Source organism: Triticum dicoccoides, chromosome 1B, assembly GCF_002162155.2.
Source record: "Triticum dicoccoides isolate Atlit2015 ecotype Zavitan chromosome 1B, WEW_v2.0, whole genome shotgun sequence".
Taxonomy (NCBI): Eukaryota; Viridiplantae; Streptophyta; class Magnoliopsida; order Poales; family Poaceae; genus Triticum; species Triticum dicoccoides.
In genome coordinates this window covers 487,235,366-487,257,496 of record NC_041381.1, presented here as the reverse complement: position 1 = coordinate 487,257,496, position 22,131 = coordinate 487,235,366, and positions in this window count along the sequence as shown.

The window sequence follows — 22,131 nt, the reverse complement described above, 5'->3', positions numbered from 1 at the left end:
TAACTCTCCCCAGGCTACCCACCACGTTGTTGTGGTAGAGGAACAATGCAGCGACTCTTCTTCTATGTTAAAAACCAGCTATGTCCGGATTCCCGATCCCTCCATGCCGGATTCCCACGGAGGGACGGACGTCAATCAAATACTGAACCTAAAGTCAGGCATCGGACCAGATTAGTTGGAAGGCATCCAACAAACCAAGCTTCCAAATCCGTAAACTTCTTGGCCTTTGAGCCTCAGATCGGGCGGGGTCCGAACTTAATTCCACCCGCCCACCCAAACATAAGCGATCTATCTCAAATATGGCAAGAGCCCGATGAAACAGTACATCATTACTGGGCCAGATTCCTCCTGGTTATGAACATGATAAAGGATTGCCGTGAAGAAAGCGCGATTTCAATTTTTTGCACCAATTGCACGGACAAGGGAATCATAAACGCCATAAGTCGTTGCGAAGTTACATGCTTCGCCGACCTAGCGACCATTGTACAAAAATACTGTCCGATGGAGAGCGCCTGGAAAACTGAAACCAGGTTTTGGGACAATCCGGCCCTGAATACAACCCCAGTCCGAAATAAAAGGGTGCGTCATACTCAAGCACCTGGATTAAAAACCAAAAATCAAAAACCCCTAAACGGCACGGAACCGTACTGGAGGGATGGCTCAACGGACCCTGCAAAATCCACAGTACGGAGGGCGCCACTCCAACACATAGCCTTCGAGCATGTTGGATACTACGACAGGTGGCCAAAAGTGGCGAAGGCTTTCTAGCCCGGGACAACTAGCCCAACAGTACCAGTACGGTATTAACAGTCTTCGAGACTTTCGCATCAAATAACATGCGGAAGCGAACAATCCGCAGCCTCGCCGAAGTCTACCAAGTAGCAACAACGAATCCATGGAGCGACACAGCCATCACCTTCAATGCCAGCGATGAACCTAAATTCCGAACAGCTCGAGAACCAGCCGCATTGGTCCTCAGTCCGATAGTGGACGGCTTTCGTCTTACCAAGTTACTCATGGATGGCGGCAGCGGATTAAGCCTCATCTATGAGGAAACCCTTCAAAAAATGGAAATTGACTAGAGCCGCATTGAGCGAAGCAGCACAACCTTCAGGGGAATAATCCCTAGTCGAGAAGTACACTGCACAGGAAAAATCACACTAGACGTAGTGTTCGGCTCGCCGGACAACTACAGGTCCGAAGAGGTCACATTCCAAGTGGCCCCATTCGGTAGCGGATATCACGCCTTGTTAGGGCGAGAGGCATTCACAATCTTCCAAGCTATACCCCATTACGGGTACATGAAGCTCAAAATGCCCGGGCCCAATGGAATAATCACTCTCGTCAGTGATCCAGATATAGCACTCCGCGCCGAAAATAAGACAGCCACACTGGCCCTAGAGGCATTATCCGAAGCCCTAGCGGCAGAGGAACTCACTGTGCTGCGCTCCACGGTGGATAGGGACGATGTGATACTCGATAAGAGGTCTAAGTCCACCTCTTTTAAACGAGCAGACGAAAGTCAAATTCCAGGTCCATCCAACGGACCCCACAAAGACGGCCTCCATTGGGGCACAATTAAATCCTGATGTAGAAGCCGCACTACGAGAATTCCTTTGGGAAAATTGGGACATTTTCACCTGGCACCCTTCAGACATGCCAGGAATCCCACGCAGGCTGGCAAAGCATAGCCTAAATATCCTAAAAGGATTCAAGCCAGTCAAACAGGCTCTTTGGCGATTTTCCGAACCCAAAAGACAGGCAATGGGAGAGGAGCTAGCCAAACTCTTAGAAGCCGGATTCATCAGAGATATAAAACATCCAGACTGGCTAGCCAACCTGGTAATGGTACCAAAAAAGGACAAATCCTGGCGCCTTTATGTCGATTTCAAAGACCTTAACAAGGCCTGTCCAAAGGACCCTTTCCCTCTCCCTCGCATCGACCAAATCATCATGCTACTGCAGGGCACGATTCATTGTGCTTCCTCGACGCATACTCCGGATACCATCAAATCAAGATGGTGGAAAAAGACCAGGCTGCAACGGCATTTATTACTCCATACGGACCATTCTGCTTCTACACAATGCCCTTCGGACTCAAAAACACCAGCACAACATATCAGCGCATGATTCAGACATGTCTGGCCACCCAGATAGGCAAAACAGTAGAGGCATACATAGACGATGTGGTCGTCAAGACCAAACACGTCGAAACTCTAGTAGATGACTTGAGGGTGACATTCGACAACCTCCGAGCATATGACATTAAGCTCAACCCGGAAAAATGTGTTTTCGGCGTACCAGCCGGAAAGCTCTTGGGCTTCATTGTATCCGGTAGAGGAATTGAAGCAAACCCAGCCAAGATCCGAGCTCTGTCACAATTGGATATCCCAAAAGACCTCAAACAAATACAAAAAGTAACTGGATGCGTGGCGGCTCTAAGCCGCTTCATCTCCCGTTTGGGAGAAAAGGCACTGCCCCTCTATCGCCTCCTTCGGCGCACCGAACATTTCGAATGGACGGATGCTGCCACGGCCGGACTCGAAGAAATTAAGGCCGTATTGGCAACAAATCCGATCCTGGCCGCACCCAACCTGGGCGAACCGATGTTGTTATATATCGCAGCAACACATCAAGTTGTTAGCGCGGTACTCGTCGTCGAACGAGAAACAGAAGGGCACAAATTCCCTCTTCAAAAACCAGTGTACTACGTATCCACTATCTTAACTCCATGCAAGTCCCGGTACCCACACTATCAAAAGATAGCGTATGCGGTGTTCATGGCATCCCGGAAGCTGCAACACTACTTTCAAGAGTGTTCCATAATGGTGGCCTCCGAAGTACCTCTCAATGACATTATAAACAATCGCGATGCGACGGGCAGGATTGCAAAATGGGCCATTGAGCTCTTACCATTTGATATAACCTACAAACCACGGCGATCTATCAAGTCGCAAGTTCTAGCTGACTTCATTGCCGAATGGACCGAAGCCGAACTCCCTAAAGAGTACGGTGCATACTCCAATTGGATCATGCATTTCGACGGCTCCAAAATGTTGGCTGGCTTGGGGGCTGGCGTCGTCTTAACGTCCCCAACTAGAGACACAGTCCAATATGTGCTTCAAATAATGTGCACGGACTCCAACAATGCAGCCGAATACGAGGCCCTTCTACATGGCCTCCGGATGGCAATCTCCATGGGTATTCAACGCCTAGAGGTGTGCGGGGATTCAAACCTCGCAATATCCCAAGTAAAGGGAGACTTTGACGCCAAGGATCCGAAAATGGCAGCCTACCATAACGCTGTCCTAAAAATGTCAGCCCGGTTCGAAGGACTCGAATTCCACCATGTAGCCCGGGATAATAACCAGGCAGCAGACGTGTTGGCACGCATCAACGCAAAACGCGACGCCGTCCCTCCAAAGATCTTCCTGGAGCGGCTCTTTAAGCCATCCGTATTATGGGAAGAGGAGTCCGGAAATAACAATCCGGAACCAACTGCATCACCTAACGCAGAACATTCTGACACAATCGGTGGCTCAGCCAATGAAATAACAGATTCAGCCCACGAAATACTGGCAGTAATTGCCCCGTGGACGGAACCATTCCTAGCCTACTTAATCAGGCACGAACTTCCCGAAGACCAAAATGAGGCCTGCTGCATAGTTCGGCGATCTAAAGCCTACAAGGTCCATGAGGGAGAACTTTATAAGAAAAGCACAACCGGAGTCCTTCAAAGGTGTATCTTCGAAGAGGAAGGGCGAAATCTCCTGGCTGAAATTCACGCCGGACTTGGCGGGCACCACGCCGCCGCCCGGGCCCTTGTAGGCAAGGCCTTCCGTACAGGATTTTATTGGCCGACCGCCCGGGCAGATGCTTAGGACTTAGTCCAACGATGCGTCGGTTGCCAGCTCTTTGCTAATCAGAGCCACATGCCACCCACCGCCCTCAAAACTATACCCATTACTTGGTCGTTCGCGGTCTGGGGGCTTGACATGGTTGGACCCCTTAAAGGGGGAACCCACAAGCACAAATGCTTATTGGTCATGGTGGACAAATTCACCAAATGGATAGAGGCCAAGCCGGTTAAAATGGCAGAATCCGGACCTGTGATAGACTTCATATCCGGGGTAGTACACTGTTTTGGCGTCCCCCACAGCATCATCACTGATAACGGCACGAATTTCACGGCCGACGAGGTTAAACTCTGGTGCAAAAACATGGGCATCAAGCTCGACTACGCTTCAGTCTACCACCCTCAAACTAATGGTCAAGTGGAACGACCAAATGGTCTAATCATGAGCAGCATCAAACCCAGATTAGTGCGGTCCCTCACAGAATCTAACACGCACTGGGTAGAGGAGCTCGACTCCATACTCTGGGGGCTGCGAACCACGCCAAACCGCACAACCGGATTCACACCATTTTTTATGGCATACGGTGCTGAGGCAGTTTTGCCCTGCAATATAATTCATGACTCACCTTGCGTGCGCATGTACAAGGAAAGAGAAGCCGAGTTGGATCGACAGGACAGTTTGGACGCTTTAGAGGAGGAGCGCGACGTGGCAAAATCCCGTTCCGCATTCTATCAACAGCAGGCTCGAAGATATCAAAGCAGAGAAATGCGGGCCAAAACTTACAATGTTGGCGAGCTAGTTCTACGCCTGCCGGACAAGAAAAAGGACAAACTTAAGCCCAAATGGGAAGGTCCCTTCATCATTGACCAAGTCCTTACCGGCGGTGCATACCGTCTACGCAACGCATCTGACAACCGACTCGAGCCAAACCCATGGAACACAGCCCGTCTCCGAAGATTTTACGCCTAGCGCCGGACTCAGGGTTCGTCTCCTTCCTCCGTCCACCTTTCATGTTTTTTCGATGTCTTTGTTTTCCCTCCTTTTTCCTCCCTCTTTCAGTACAACCTCTTGAGGGCTAATCTGCGCTTTGTTCGCACTCACTCGATGTGCTACTCGCACTCGTTATACCTGGGGGCTTCTTTAACAGAAGCTTATTTATATGGGCTTCATGCCCACCACATGTGTCACACTTCCGCATGTACCTTTTGATCACCATTATATGCATCGATATGGCTTAAGTTTTGGCCAAGCCGGGTTGCCTGGCTCCTATGCTTACCCCTACGTTCCCGATTGTTCGGCTAGGAGGTAAAGGGAGCACCTCTCCGATTGTTACTGCCGGGTCATCCGGATGTGTACCTCAGACTGGGTGAAGACGAAGGCTAGCATTCTTAAGGGAATATTCGGTCGGTGACCTGAAAGATGATTTATTACTTACTTATTTATCTGCCCCCAAATGCTTTTTCTGCTATTTTCGTAGTCCGGACATGCACTTTAGGGCATGCCTCCCAGGGAAAGGAACCCTTAACAGAACTATTCTCCCTGGAAGATGTTTCTTACTAACCATGTAATATAACATAGCTAGTTGGGCACTTGTCTGATAAAGCAATTATGACCGCTATGCCTTGTCTCCATGCATGCCTCGGTCCTTTTATAACCGTAAGGGTATTCGGACACACTCCGGACTGTTGGGTCCCGAGGTTGAAGCGAAAAGGTCCGCAAAGGCAAATGATCTACAGTCCAGCTAGAAGGCATTATACATGTCATTTTAAAATTACATCGTCAAACAGACTGATTGTACTCCTCTTAAATCCCATCTAACAGGCTGTCTAATTTACAGTCCTGTTGGGAATATTTCGCGGCCAACTCTACTTGGTCGTACATCAAGCTCACAGGGATCTCCTTCCCATCGGGCCCCACAGGTCCGACCTCGGCCATGTGGTTTGGGTCAGCCTTCAGGTACCGCGTCTTCACCATGGCCCAGGCCTCCCTGGCGCCTTGACGACAGGCCGACATCTTCCACAGACGGAGACGTCACCGTACTCCCTGGAGCTTCTCAGCAAGCCCTCCAAGGCCCTCAGGTAGGGAGACGAAAGGCCATAAGGCCTGAACGACGCCGCTCATCGCCTGCCGAACACGTTCGTGCAGTTGCAGCAGCTCGGGAAGAGAGTCTCCCGTGGAACCAGGCATCTCCTCCGCCGGACGACCCGTGAGCACACCTACAGACACATTTCTGTCAATCGACTTCCTCGCCGAACTCTTCTTTTCAAAAGAGTTGGCTCAAGCACTTACTATAAATGCCGCGACGAAGCCGCCGATTCTCCTTTACGGAGTTAGACAGCTGGACCCGAACATCTTTTAGTTCTTCGCCCAGCTGGGTGTTGGCATCTTGGAGTTTGTTCCTCTCCTGCTGCACCCTCATAAGCACCCTCTCGTCGGCCTTCAACTGGCGCAGCAGCTGTTGCTTGTCCGGATCTAGTCCGGCATCCTCTGCAATATTATTGTCAGACTATACACACACGCCGCACTTCATAAACTACTTCTTTTTCAAATTAAGAATTACCAGAGGGGGTCTCCGTGGCTCCCCCAGCAGCGGCTAGTGCGGCCTCAAGTTGGGCCTTGCATTCTTGAAGCTCCTGAGACAGGTGGGTATTCTTCTCAGTAAGATCCTACATAACAAATGATCCTTAAATCAGTTAGTTTAACTGTTTCAAGTCTCGGGGGCTACTGGCATATATAACTATTAAAATTCCTTACCCGTATGTCCTTTACATACTGCTCTGTGGCTCTGGTTAAACCATCTTGAGCAGCACGGAGGTGCGCGTCTCCCGCATTAAAGGCATTTAACGCCTCAGGGGAGAAACACGCGTCACGAAGAACTGTCCGACGGCGCCTGTGATTCATGGCGCTCTCCACCTCAGACCTGGTGGCGGACAACCTATCGGCATCCTCCGTTGGAGGAGCATCCGGCTCGCGCCTTGCGCTCGCCTCCCCCTCCGGACCAGGCATTGGAGCCTGGCTGGCTGAGGCTTGGTGGGCACCCTCTCCGGACTCAGTCCGGCGAGCGCTCTTTCTCCTGGAAGAATCATGAGCATTAATATGCCTCCCAGGAGTCTTTCCCTTAAAAGATAATGGTGCACCATACCTTTGCAGTGACTTTTTGATTCGCGCCGCACTCCTCTTCCGCCTGCTAGACCGCACTGACCTCGTTTGATCAGTCGCCGCAGGCTCGGCTTCCTGCCGTAAAGGCACCTCCTGCCAAGCACCATTGGTACACGGTTGTCAGAAATAAGCATTAAAAAAGTAACGGTGTCAGGACTTCGGTCGTACTCACCTGGGAAGCCGGACATAAACCGGGGTAGTCAGTCGTAATGGCGACTAAAGCATTGTCTATGCTGAGCTGGTGGAACACCCCGTCAATCAAATCCACCATTATGTCCGGATCCTCTTCGGAGGCCGGATCAAGGGATCTTCCCGGATCCTCGGGTTGTGGAGTTGGGCTTTCTATGCCCGCCACATCCCGGCGTATTTCCTGCGTCGAAATCATAAAGTAAGACACTTACCTTTGAAAGCACGGATCAGATATATAAGCGTCCGCTTACCCAGCTCCGAGGGCTATTCATGGAGAATCCATTCAATGGATTCGTGCGGAGGAAGTCCTCCTTCTCCCCCTTGTACAAGCTGGACAGGATCTTCACCAGATCGGCGGCCGATCCCGGCCCCGTGCGGCCATGACGGGTGGCGTCATTCTCCCCGTTAAAATCCCACATAGGGTGGCCCCTATATTGGAGCGGCTGCACCCCTCGCATAATGCATGTGGCCATGACTCCAAATATGGTTAATCCGAAATGGGATAGTAGCCGTATCCGGCCCATCAGATAGTGGACGCTCCTATCATCTTCCCGTTGAGGGCTCCGCAGGCGCCAACTCAGGCGTTTCTTCAGAGGAGCGTTGCTAAACTCCGGGAGGCCGATCCGAACTAGATCCGGCAGCGGGGCGTCTTCCATATAGAACCACTCCGAAGGCCAGTCTTCGGACGTCTTCTTCGGGGTTCCGGATAGATATCCGGTCCCGGCGATGCGCCATATTTCGGCTCCGCCCACTTGATATATCGACCCCCCGTGAGAACGGGGTACGAGGCAAAAAAGCCTCTTCCACGGCGCAAAATGGGGCTCGATGCCCAAGAACAGCTCGCAAAGAGCTACAAAGCCCGCGATGTGCAAAATGGAGGCAGGCGTGAGGTGGTGAAGTTGGAGTCCATAGAACTCCAGGAGCCCCTGGAGAAACGGATGTATAGGAAATCCGAGTCCCATTATTAAGTAGGGGACGAAGCATACCCGCTCTCCTTTGGAGGGATTGGGGACGCTCTCCGCCTGCTTCCCACCCTTGTAGGTGGCCAGTCCGGCTCGAACCAGAACCATAAAGGCCGGGGGAAGGTATCGCTCTGCTTGGAGCGTCACTAACTCGCTATGTGGGACTGAGCATCTCCTCCAATCTCCTGGCTGAGGACTGGGAGCGCGAGAAGAGGAGCCGCGTCGACTGTCCATGTTGGAATGGATTTTTTGTCAGATGCGCCTCGATGAGTACTTGCGGAAGGAGGATGGTGTGATTTGGATCTGGATCCTCGCCTCTCTTATAGGCAGCTTATTCGCGCAGCTAGGGGGTAAAACGTAAGAATACCCTGGCTTTTCGCATTCGTACAACACGTGGAAGAAGGCCATTATTGGACGTGGAAGCCAAGGAGCGCAACATTTATGAAGCAACCGGACACTATCCGGCAAACACCTGGAGCGTGAAGGAGAACCCGTCTTGCAAACGCCGAAGACAACATACGCGCCGGACTCGTCGTCATTGAAGCCTGGTTCGGGGGCTACTGAGGGAGTCCTGGACTAGGGGGTGTTCGGATAGCCGAACTATCATCATCAGCCCGAATCCAAGACTATGAAGATACAAGATTGAAGACTTCGTCCCGTGTCCGGATGGGACTTTCCTTTGCGTGGAAGGCAAGCTTGGTGATACGGATATGTAGATCTCCTACCATTGTAACCGACTCTGTGTAACCCTAGCCCTCTCCGGTATCTATATAAACCGGATGGCTTTAGTCCATAGGACGAACAACAATCATACCATAGGCTAGCTTCTATGGTTTAGCCTCCTTGATCTCGTGGTAGATCTACTCTTGTAACACACATCATCAATATTAATCAAGCAAGACGTAGGGTTTTACCTCCATCAAGAGGGCCCGAACCTGGGTAAAACATCGTGTCCCTTGTCTCCTGCTACCATCCGCCTAGACGCACAGTTCGGGACACCCTACCCGAGATCCGCCGGTTTTGACACCGACAATGACCGTGGCCCTCGCCATGAGTGGCGTGACCGACCTCGTGAGGATCGCTGGCAGGACCAGCCTCGCAAGGGCGCCTGGAGGGACCAGCCGCGTGAGGGCGCTTGGAGGGATCAGCCTCGCGAGGACCGCCCCCAGGGTGACGCAGGCCTTCCTCCGCTGCCACCGCCGCCCATAAGGAATGACGACCACCATCAGGATGAGGGGGCTGGGGGCTTCCAGGAGCTATGTGCTCTCGCTTGCATCTTGGGCAGAGCTCAGGCCCCAGCCTCTCAGCGCATCTTCAAGAAGTTTTCTCGTGAGGTGAACGCGGCCCTCCCCAGGATCTGGGCCACATGCCCGCTCAGGTGGTCCAAGTGCGCCATCACCTTGAGCTCGGCAGACCAACTCAAGTGCGCGGCTACTGCTGGCATTCTCCTGATGCACTGCTCGCCAGTCATCACCAACGTGCAAGTCACCAAGACCCTCATCGACGGCGGCGCAGGGCTTAGCATCCTGTCTGTTGAGACTTTTGACAACCTTCAGGTGCCATATGATCAGCTCCAGCCTACCAAGCCCTTCTCAGGAGTTACCGACGGTTCCACCACCCTGATAGGGCAGGTACGCCTCCCTGTCACCTTCAGACAGAGCTACAACTACCGCACCGAGCTCATCGACTTCGACGTCACCCACATCCTCCTGCCGTACAATGCCATTCTCGGGTATCTAGCCCTGGCCAAGTTCATGGAGGTAACCCACCACGGCTACAACATCCTCAAGATGCCAGGGAGCAGCGGGATCGTCATGGTCCCCTGCGAAGTGAGAGATGTGGTATGCTCCCTTGAGCATGCTTTCCAGGCCACAGCAATCGAGGACCCGGCAGCAGGGCGAGAACCCTCCTAAGGCCATCCCCAAGAAGAAGAAGCAACCGCTCCATGCAGGGTGATACGTCTCCAACGTATCTATAATTTATGAAGCATTCATGCTATTATATTATCTATTTTGGATGATTATGGGCTTTATTATACACTTTTATATTATTTTTGGGACTAATCTATTAACTGGAGGCCCAGCCCATATTGCTGCTTTCTTGCCTATTTCAGTGTTTCGAAGAAAAGGAATATTAAACAGAGTCCAAACAGAATGAAACCTTCGGTAAAGTTATTTTTGGAATGGAAGCAATTCAGGGGACCTGGAGTGCACGTCAGAGAATCCACGAGGAAGCCACGAGGGTGGGGGGCGCTCTGCCCCTACTGGGCGCACCCCCCTGTCTCGTGGGCCCCTCGAGCGTCCCCTGACCGACTTCTTTCACCTATATAATTCCATATACCCTAAAACATCAGAGATGAAGATAGATCGGGAGTTCCGCCGCCACAAGCCTCTGTAGCCACCAAAAACCTCTCGGGAGCCCGTTCTAGCACCCTGCCGGAGGGGGATCCCATCACCGGTGGCCATCTTCATCATCCTGGCGCTCTCCATGACGAGGAGGGAGTAGTTCACCCTCGAGGCTGAGGGTATGTACCAGTAGCTATGTGTTTGATCTCTCTCTCTCTCTATCTCTCTCTCTCTCTCTCGTGTTCTCTCTATGGCACGATCTTGATGTATTGCGAGCTTTGCTATTATAGTTGGATCTTATGATGTTTCTCCCCCTCTGCTCTCTTGTAATGGATTGAGTTTTCCCTTTGAAGTTATCTTATCGGATTGAGTCTTTAAGGATTTGAGAACACTTGATGTATGTCTTGCCGTGCTTATCTGTGGTGACAATGGGATATTCACGTGATCCACTTGATGTATGTTGTGGTGATCAACTTGCGGGTTCCGCCCATGAACCTATGCATAGGGGTTGGCACACGTTTTCGTCTTGACTCTCCGGTAGAAACTTTGGGGCACTCTTTGTGTTGGTTGAATAGATGAATCTGAGATTGTGTGATGCATATCGTATAATCATGCCCACGGATACTTGAGGTGACAATGGAGTATCTAGGTGACATTAGGGTTTTGGTTGATTTGTGTCTTAAGGTGTTATTCTAGTATGAACTCTATGATAGATCGAACGGAAAGAATAGCTTCATGTTATTTTACTACGGACTCTTGAATAGATAGATCAGAAAGGATAACTTTGAGGTGGTTTCGTACCCTACCATAATCTCTTTGTTTGTTCTCCGCTATTAGTGGCTTTGGAGTGACTCCTTGTTGCATGTTGAGGGATATTTATATGATCCAGTTATGTTATTATTGTTGAGAGAACTTGCACTAGTGAAAGTAGGAACCTCAGGCCTTGTTTCCTAGCATTGCAATATTGTTTACGCTCACTTTTACCACTTGTTACCTTGCTGTTTTTATAATTTCAGATTACAAAAACCTATATCTACCATCCATATTGCACTTGTATCACCATCTCTTTGCCGAACTAGTGCACCTATACAATTTACCATTGTATTGGGTGTGTTGGGGACACAAGAGACTCGTTGTTATTTGGTTGCAGGGTTGTTTGAAAGAGACCATCTTCATCCTATGCCTCCCACGGATTGATAAACCTTAGGTCATCCACTTGAGGGAAATTTGTTACTGTCCTACAAACCTCTGCACTTGGAGGCCCAACAACGTCTACAAGAAGAAGGTTGTGTAGTAGACATCACAGGGCCTCAGGAGGTCGGTGTTGGTGTCAAAACTGGCGGATCTCGGGTAGGGGGTCCCGATCTGTCCGTCTTAGGCTAATGGTAACAGGAAGCAAGGGACATAATGTTTACCCAGGTTCGGGCCCTCTCGATGGAGGTAAAACCCTACTTCCTGCTTGATTAATATTGAACATATGAGTAGTACAAGAGTAGATCTACCACGAGATTGTAGAGGCTAAACCCCAAGAGCTAGCCTATGATGGTATGATTGTAATTGTGATCGGCCTTCTAAGGACCATCCTCTCCGGTTTATATAGACACCGGAGAGGGCTAGGGTTTACATGGAGTCGGTTACAAGGAAGGAAATATAATATCCGGATCGCCAAGCTTGTCTTCCATGCCAAGGAGAGTCCCATCTGGACACGGGCCGAAGTCTTGAGTATTGTATCTTCACGCTTCAATAGTCCAGACGATGTATATAGTCCGGCTGTCCAGTTACCCCCTTATCCAGGACTCCCTCAGTAGCCCCTGAACCAGGCTTCAATGATGATGAGTCCGGCGCGCAGTCTTGTCTTCGGCATTGCAAGGCGGGTTCCTCCTTCCGAATACTCCAAGGTTATTGTCGAACACGTAGACCGTGTTCGGATCTGCAAAAATGATCTTCACACACCATTGTAGGGAACATAGCACGAATCTGTTCTCTTGCATCGTGGCCTGGTCCAACACGAACCAGCGTTTCCTGCCCCACCACGACTCGCATTGCGAGGAGGTTTTATTAGCACGTCCTGCCAAAGCAGAGATCGTGTTACTCTTCTAATGGGATCTTTCATCAATATGGGCATGCGTGACCCCACGGCGACCGTTGGTATGACTCTGCGTATTTTAGGTAAGTCCCAAGCGGTCACGCTGAGGACTCTTGATATTCATCCTCTTTATAAAGGGGTTAAGGCCTACGCCTCTTTTCCACCTCTCCTGCTCCTTCTTGCACCTCAAGCTCCAGCACTCAAAACCTAAGCTCCAACACCCCAGATCCTCCAGTATGTCCGGATCTGACGCAAAAGGCCGGTGGGTGGCCTCCTCGATCCAAGAGGAGGATATTGCTAAGCTTAGGGATGTCGGATACCTGACCACCGATATTCAGCACAGGCTTCCTGCTCCAGGGCAGGTTATCCCTACGCCGGAGCCCGACGAGAGCGTCGTGTTTGTCCCTCACTTCCTCCGAGGCCTGGTGAGGGAGTTCCGGACTAGGGGGTGTCCGGATAGCTGAACTATCATCATCAGCCGGACTCCAAGACTATGAAGATACAAGATTGAAGACTTCCTCCCGTGTCTGGATGGGACTTTCCTTGGCGTGGAAGGAAAGCTTGGCGATACGGATATGTAGATCTCCTACCATTGTAACCGACTCTGTGTAACCCTAGCCCTCTCCGGTGTCTATATAAACCGGATGGCTTTAGTCCATAGGACGAACAACAATCATACCATAGGCTAGCTTCTAGGGTTTAGCCTCCTTGATCTCGTGGTAGATCCACTCTTGTAACACACATCATCAATATTAATCGAGCAGGACGTAGGGTTTTACCTCCATCAAGAGGGCCCGAACGTGGGTAAAACATCGTGTCCCTTGTCTCCTGTTACCATCCGCCTAGACGCACAGTTCGGGACCCCCTACCCGAGATCCGCCGGTTTTGACACCGACATTGGATGAAGCGCGTGCTACACCCGTCCAGGATACAGCACAACGGAGACACAGGCGCAGACGTGCAGCAGGGACCCGTTGCAAGGATTCTTTTCAGATTAAGTCCCTGCATAAACCTTTCTTACTGTCTCTTGTTGATACACATCCCCCGGTTTCCTACCATAGCCGAGGAGGAGGCTGGCATTTTGGCATCGGCCGCGTCAGAAGTTCCCGCCTGTACCTAGACACTAGGGGCTTAGGGCATTGTTCTGCCCGGTATCATAAAGACCGAACACCTCAGGGAGTGTTCGGCGTCTCGAGTTAGGCCTTATATGCATCAGCTCCGAATCATGTCTTTGGTCAAATGTTGGGTTTGCCCGGCTCCTGTGTTTTGCTGCCTTACGTTCCGTATCATCGGCTAACGCGGCACCAGGAGAACTACTGCGATTGTGCCCCGGTTCGGCCGGGCGAGCACCTCAATAGAGAAAGCCGAAAACTGACTGTCATGATATAGCGAGAGACTGGTCAACCACTCGATCGACCATTGGAATGTTTAGAATTCCTCCGCTTTGACGAAGGACCGCTTCCCGGTCAGGCACGCGCCCCAAGTTTGGAGAAGAGCGGTGCCGCTAGGGGCTATATAGTAGCCCCACATTCGAGCTCCTATGGCTAAGTGAAAGTGATAAAGCATTATAGTCCGGTTGCCTAGTTTGCTACGCTATCACCTCCCTAAAAGGACCAAGACGTTGGATTAAGTGTGAAAAAGCGCTTTTCTTTTTGCAAACACCCCCGCACCATGTGCGTGGGGGCTGAAGCCAAAGACTGCAACTTTCAGGTTATTCATACATATACGGCCGCACAGGAGATAGTTCAATACTTGAACGCACAAGTATAAAAAGCTATTGCATTACAAACATGATCTCACAAATTATACACGTCATTTGAACATGACATCTTTTCGAGCACTGCGACTCTATTAAATGAGCGCCCTGTAGGACTTCCTCAAAATAGTGCTCGGCGGGTAATCGGCTCTTGTCCGAACCCCGAGATGCAACAGCGGCGGCATCCATGTCCGCCCAGTATGTCTTCACACGGGCGAGAGCCATCCGTGCACCTTCTATGCATGCCGACCGCTTCATCACCTTGATATGCGGCACCGCCACAAAGAATTGCTGCAACAAGCCAAAATAACTCTTCGGCTTGGGCCTTTCCGGCCACAGATGAGTGACCACATCCGTCATGGCAAGTCCGGACAATCTATTCAGCTCAGCCCACTCAACCAGCCGATCACTCAACAGAAGTGGACGCTCCGGACTATGGAATTGAGACCAGAAAAGCTCTTCCATTTCTTGATCTTCCTGGCTTCGGAAGTGCACGACTGCGTCCGCCGCACTCGCTGCCAAATCCAGATAAGGATCCTCCGCACCGCACAATCGGCCCAGCTGAGCATACTTCGGATTCGTGAACTTCCTACACAGCATAAAGGGCTTTCCAGCCACAATGTCTCCGACCTAACGCAGCTCCTCCTTCATAGCCCGCATTGCACTACGGGCATCCTTGGCTTCGGCGTCGGCCTTCTTCAGGTCCTCTTGCTCCGCTCGGCGTTCTCTTTCAAGAACCTCCTGGCGGTCGGTAGCATCTTTTAATTTCACGGCCATTCCGGCCATCTCCTCCCTGCTTCGGCAGTGAGCAGCCTTCTCGGCTTCTAGCTCTTCCGCTGCCTTCGAGGCAGCCGCTTCGCTTTTTCTGGCTTGCTCCTTGGCCCGAGCAAGCTCTGCTCGAAGGTTTTCCATAGCAGCAGCACCATCTGCATCAAGCATACAAATTGTAAGGAATGGGCGTCAGCTCCCTTACTAGGCGACTGCGGAGCAACCACATACCTTGTGAATCATCAAGTCGTTTATTGACCAGTGAGATGTCCGCATCCGCAACGTCGAGTTGCCTCTTCAGCTCGGCAACTCCATCAGTCCGGCTGGCCGCGGAACGTTCCGCCACCTGCATAGGAAAGGCGACAATCTATAACTGAGATTATGATCCTCGGCACGTTGTTGCCTTCGACAGCATACCAAGTCTCAGGGGCTACTATCTACACAGGGCGCACTTCATGTGCAAAACTGTCAAAAGGTATGTCATTTTTTGCGTACCTCAAACCCCGTCAGCAAACTTCCGACGGCCTCACACAACCCGCTTTCGGCGGACGAGATCCTCTCAATCACCATACTCATCAATGTGCGGTGATCTTCTGAGATAGACGCCCTCTTGAGCAAATCTTGCAGCTCCACCGGCCGTACTCCAATGGGTGCCGAACTCTCCGGCCCTGCCGGACTCGGGGAGACCCTCCGTGACGACACCTCAGGGTCGCCCGCCCCGCACGACGGGGCGGCAGATGGAGGCGTTTCACTTTCCATCATCTCCGGACGAAGGTCTCCCGAAGATGAGCTGTGCTGAGATGGGCTGAGATCCGAACTACAAGGTGAAAACTTCGGTTACCCTTAAAAATTAAGCAGGGGTGTCCACTATTACAAAATCCCCCCTTTTTACTTACGGCTTGCTGGAGGGCTGATTCCTCGGAGGAGGCAGTATGGCCGGGGCTCTTCCCGGCACAGGACCTTCCGGTACAGATTTCTTTCCTGGCTTTGAGGCCTTGGCCCCCGGGTCTTCGGAAGCGGTCCTCTTCTCCCCTGGAAGGAGGGACTCTTGATTCCTCCCTTACTGAAAGCCTCCTTGGCAGAGGTGGTAGTTCCCCTGTGCCCCCCTTCGCCCTCCTCCGAAGGTGCAACCTCCAACATTTTGATTAACACGGGATCCTGCATGGTCTCAGGGAGGGGGCCCGGACACCGTATCAGTTTTGCTTGCGCTATACACTCCTATCCAAGGGATAGCTGGTTAAAAGGCAAACCCACGATAAATTAATGGACAATGTGTCCGGACACAGGGCTACTTACTTGAGTATCCGGGCGATTCCAGCTTAGGCCAGCATCCTCGGTCAAGTCCGGACGCATCTCTTGCAATCCGAAGAATAGTTTGTACATCTTCGCGGGTGTCAAACCCATGAAGTGTTGAAGAGCTCGTAGCCCCTCCGGATTAAATTCCCACAAGCGGAGGGGGCGATGTTTGCAGGGCAGTAGGCGCCGGATCAGCATAACCTATACCACTATGACCAGATTGATCTCCCTTTCTTGGAGGCCTCAAATCCGGTCCTGCAACAGGGGTACGTCTTTGGACGGCCCCCAGTCACGCCCCTTGTTGATCCATGACGTCAACTGTTGTGAGGGCTCGAGCGGAAGACGGGCGGCGGCCTCTACCTGCTGCCCCTGGGAGCGGTAATATAGAACCACTCCTGTTGCCACAGGCCAAGCTCCTCCTAAAAAGAGCCCTCGGGCCATGGAGCATCGGCCCTCTTGCTTATAACCGCCCCGCCGCACTCTGCCTGACGCCCCTCAATCATCTTCGGCTCCACGTTGAAGGTTTTTAGCCACAAGCCGAAGTGAGGGGTAGTGCGGAGGAAGGCTTCGCAGACGACAATGAATGATGAGATGTGGAGGATGGACTCCGGAGCCAAGTCATGGAATTCCAGCCCATAGTAAAACATGAGCCCCCTCACGAAGGGATCCGTCGGGAAGCCTAAACCCCGACGGAGGTGAGACACGAACACGACGCTCTCACCAAGCTCGGGAGTCGGAATAACCTGCCCTCGGGCAGGCATCCTATGCGAAATCTCATAGGTTAAGTACCTGGCGTCTCTCAGCTTTAGCACGTCCTCTTCCGTGACGGAGGAGGGCATCCACCGGCCTCGTAGGTCGGGGCCTGACATTGTCGAAGATCGAAGGTACCCGAATCTGGAGCCCTGGGTGTTGGAACTCGGGGCGAGGGGCGGATTCGATAGAGGATTGAAGGAAAAGAACGGGCCTTGGTCTCATTATAAAGAGGAAGAATACCAAGAGCCGTCCCCGTCACTGTTTGGAACCCGCCTTCGATGGAGGGGGTGTGGCAACGGGCACGGTTGGGTTACCCACGTCCGTATTGATGGGAATCCCGGAATAAGGGGAACACGATCTCTGCTTCCACAAGACGTGCCAACGAAACCGCTTCGCTAAACGCGCTGAGGTGGTACAATAAAAACGATTCTAGTAAAGGCTTGGTAGTGGTGTGACGTCATGCTGCAAGATACATCAGCAGATTGAACTTGTGTAATATTATTCTCTCTATGGTGGTGCGTGGAATTTAATTTTGCAGAGCGGGACACTATCCTGGTGTTCACAATCTTCTATAAATTATTCGGAGGAAGAACCCGCCTTGCAATGCCGAAGACAACATGGGCGCCGGACTCATCGTCATTGAAGCCTGGTTCAGAGGCTACTGAGGGAGTTCCGGACTAGGGGGTGTCCGGATAGCCGAACTATCATCATCAGCCGGACTCCAAGACTATGAAGATACAAGATTGAAGACTTCGTCCCGTGTTCGGATGGGACTTTCCTTGGCGTGGAAGGCAAGCTTGGCGATACGGATATGTAGATCTCCTACCATTGTAACCGACTCTGTGTAACCCTAGCCCTCTCCGGTGTCTATATAAACCGGATGGCTTTAGTCCATAGGACGAACAACAATCATACCATAGGCTAGCTTCTAGGGTTTAGCCTCCTTGATCTCGTGGTAGATCCACTCTTGTAACACACATCATCAATATTAATCGAGCAGGACGTAGGGTTTTACCTCCATCAAGAGGGCCCGAACCTGGGTAAAACATCGTATCCCTTGTCTCCTGTTACCATCCGCCTAGACGCACATTTCGGGACCCCCTACCCGAGATCCGCCAGTTTTGACACCGACACCTGGGCCTCACCCTCGACCACTTTGTGAGGGGTCTCATGTTCTACTATGGCTTGGATTTCCATGATCTGGCTCCAGACGTCGTCCTCCATATCTCGTCGTTTATTATTGTGTGTGAGGCCTTTCTCCACGTCAACCCACACTTCGGCTTATGGCTCAAGACCTTCAACGTGAAGCCAAAGATGATCGAGGGGCGACATGCGTAGTGCAGAGGTGCCATAATAAGCAAGAACGCCCATGCCCCATGGCCAGAGGGCTCTTTCTCGGAAGTATCCGACGTATGGCAAAGGAGGTGGTTTTACGTTACAGCTCCCAGAGGCACAAAGTGGGTAGCCACCCCTGAGTTCTGCTCGGGTCCTCCGTCATAGTTAGCGTCTTGGACCAACGTAGGACGGAATTATGGGCCTGCTAGTGATGTATCAGAACTGCAGAATCGCATCCGGGAGCTTATTGAGAGGGACATAAATCTTGTCAACATAATGCAAGTGATGCTAATCCCACGGATGTTGTCGTGCAAACGTCGGCCTCTCCGGATGTGGGAATTTAATCCGGAGGGTCCGCAGACTATTAAGCACTTCTTCGGCCTGAAGCTCGAAGGAATGTGTAAATTATTCTTCGGACCACAAGTAAAGTGTCCGGACACCACCGAGGATGCGGGCCTAAGCTACAATCGCCTAGATGCCCAAGTAAGTAACCTTTAAAGCCGGACACTTAATTTATATTTATCATAACTATTATTCTGAAAATCCCTTCATGGCCAGGAATGGCTCAACAAGGCGGAGAGAATCAGGTGTCCAGCGCCACTTCTTGAAGGCTCGCCTGGTCCAACCATTGCAAAGATGCTTGGCCGGGCGCTCAGCAAAATCCCCTCAGGGAAAGGCGAAGGATAGGGCAGTGAAGCCGCACTACGCATCTAGACCGGAGGAATCCCTACCTCTACTATGGAGGATAGCCGGGAAGAGGAGGTTAAAATCTCCTCCCCACGCGGGAAGAAGAGGGCAGCCTCCGAAGACTTGGAGACGGAGACGCCCAAGCAAGGGAAGAAGGTATCACCAGGGGGCTCTGCCGCGACGGGCACCCTCACCGCGTCGTGCCCACCAACGGGCCAGCCCTCCACCGAGCCATAAGTTTATTCATTAATTCGAAGGTCTGGTGTTACTCCAAGATCCATAACCGAGACTTCGTCTTTTGTAGTCCGGCGAGCAGCTCTTCTCAACAGAGTTCGTCTTCGGGGGACCTTTAGCCGGAGATGATGGAGAGTGAGACTCCACCCACCTCTCTGCCTCATGAAGCGGGCGACATGGAGGTGTCGTCACGGAGGAGTCCGGATCTACCGAAGCCGGAAGCGAACACGTCAGTCACCCTGGGCCCGGAGCATTTGGCTCCCACGGGGGGCGATGAGAAGGATCCGGCACAGTTCGATGTCCGACCGGACATGCTGACGGGCCTCCTAGAGCGAGCCGCACTCTCGGAGGAGCACCGCTCTTTAATGAGCATGGTGCTCTCAAAGATTTCATCCGCTACCAGCGGTTTGAATGAGGCATTTACAAGCCTGCTCAAAGGCTTTGAGGTATGTAGTGAACAATGCACTATTTTTTTGGTTATGAAGCATGCGCTAGGTGTGCTCCCTATGGATAGTAGCCCCTGAGACTCTGGTTGCCCGCCATAGGCGGCAAACGGGGGATCATATAGTGATTGTTGTGTTGTATATGTGCGCAGGTATGCAAGGATCCGGCAGCCGGCCAGTCTGTTGAAGTTGCCGAACTGAGAAGGCAGATCGGATCTATTGATGCCGATATCACGCTGGTGAACAAACGGCTGGAAGAATCCCAGGGTATGTACTCTGCTTCCCTTATTATATTGTATAGGAAAATGCGAGAATGGCATAATGTTAATGTCCTATGTATGCACTTCAGATGGTGTTGCTGCCGTGGAAGCCCTAAGGGCCGAGCTTGCTCAGGCCAAGGAACAAGCTCGGGCTAGCAATGCGGCTGCCCTAAAGGCGGCCGAAGAATTGAGAGCCGAACAGGCTGCTCATCACCGAAGCGAGGAAAAGATAGCCGAAATGGCTGAAGAGTTAAAAAATGTCGCCGACCGGTATGTGCTCCCTGAAAAGGAGAATAAGGCTAGTTTGGCCGAGCTGGATAAGGCACTTAATGCCGCCAAGGAGATGCGGACCGAGATCCGGGGTATGCGGGAGGAGCTCCAACAGGCCGACAAAATCGTGGACGGGGGCTCCTACCTACTGCGGACTAAGTTTTTGGATCCAAAGTATGCTCCCCTAGCTGGGCGTTGGAGTCCTGCAGACGCATATGTGAACTTGACGAATAGTACAGCTGACGCTGCCAAGTTCTTCGAGGATCAAGGTGATAAGGAAGTGGAGAAGATTTTCTGGTCGCAATTCAATGCTCTCAATCGCCCATTGCCGTTGAATGGGAAGGTGGCTGTTGTGGCGGAGCTTCATAGGTTGTTCGGGCTTGCAATGAGGTCTGTAATAGACCATCTTTGGCCGAAGGGGCCCAAGCCGGACAGCTATTTTGGTTTGGTGCAACAATTCCTTGGGGCCGTGACCCGGATCGACGCCATGAGGAGGTCGGCGTGCATAGAGGGTGCGCGGATGGCTCTTGCCCGCGTAAAATCCTATTGGACGGATATGGAGGCCACCATTATAGCGACCCAGGATCCGGCGGGAGGCCAATATCCGGACGAGCACTACTTGGCACAGAAGGTGCTCGCCTAATAGAGGCTCAATGCTCGAAGAATATTTTGTTCGAGTGATAAGTCAAATCATTGTAAAAACAATATTTATTTTGATTATGAGGCTATATTTATATTTTTTGCCTGAAAATATGATTGTGTCCCCTGTACGGCCATTCTTATATGTATAAGTAGTCCGAAAGATAGCAGTCGTTGGCTTCAGCCCCACGCATACAATGCGGGGGTGTTCGCGAAGAATATGCTTAATCACACTTGATACAATGTCTTGGTCCATTAAGGAGGTGATTGCACGTCAAACTAGGCAACCGGACTATATAGCTATAACACTTTCGCTTAGCCATGGGAGTATAATGGTGGGGCTACTATGTAGCCCCTGGTACCTTCGTGTGCATCCGAATACGGGCGCGTGTGTACGTGGCCGGAAAACAGCCCTTCGTTAACACGGAGGAATCCTAGAGATTCTGGTGAGTCTTCGAGTGGTTGAACAGTCTCTCGCTGTATCATGATGGTCAGTTTTCGGCTTTCTCTACTGAGGCGCTCATCCGGAATAACCAGGGCACAATCGCAGTAGTTCTCCTTTGGCCTGCCTTAGCCGATAATAACGGAACATAAGGCGGCAAACCCAGGAGCCGGACAAACCCAACATTTGACCAAAGACATGATTCGGAGTTGATGCATATAAGGCCAAACTCGTGACGCCGAACACTCCCGAAGGTGTTTGGACTTTATAACAGAAGATGGGCTCAAGAATGCCCATTCAATATGAACCCTGTGTTTCCAGGTACGTGCGGTAATCTGTTGTGGCCAAATGCCAATAACGACAGTATCCTCTGTGGGTATGGAACCCATGGGATGGTCTGAGCAACAAGAGGCAATAGAAAAGGTTTACACAGGGGCTTAATCTAAAAAGAAACATGTTGAACGGGGCCCTGCTGCATGTCTGCGACTTTGTCTCCATTGTGTCGTATCCTGGAAGGGTATCATGCGAGCGTTGTCTTTGGAAAAAAAGGAAAACTCATAGGAGAGTACAACTTAAGTATGCGATTGATAGTAAAAGTGTAAGATGATGGCCTGCCAATAAGGTTGAGCCAAGTGTGGGGCTGTATTAAA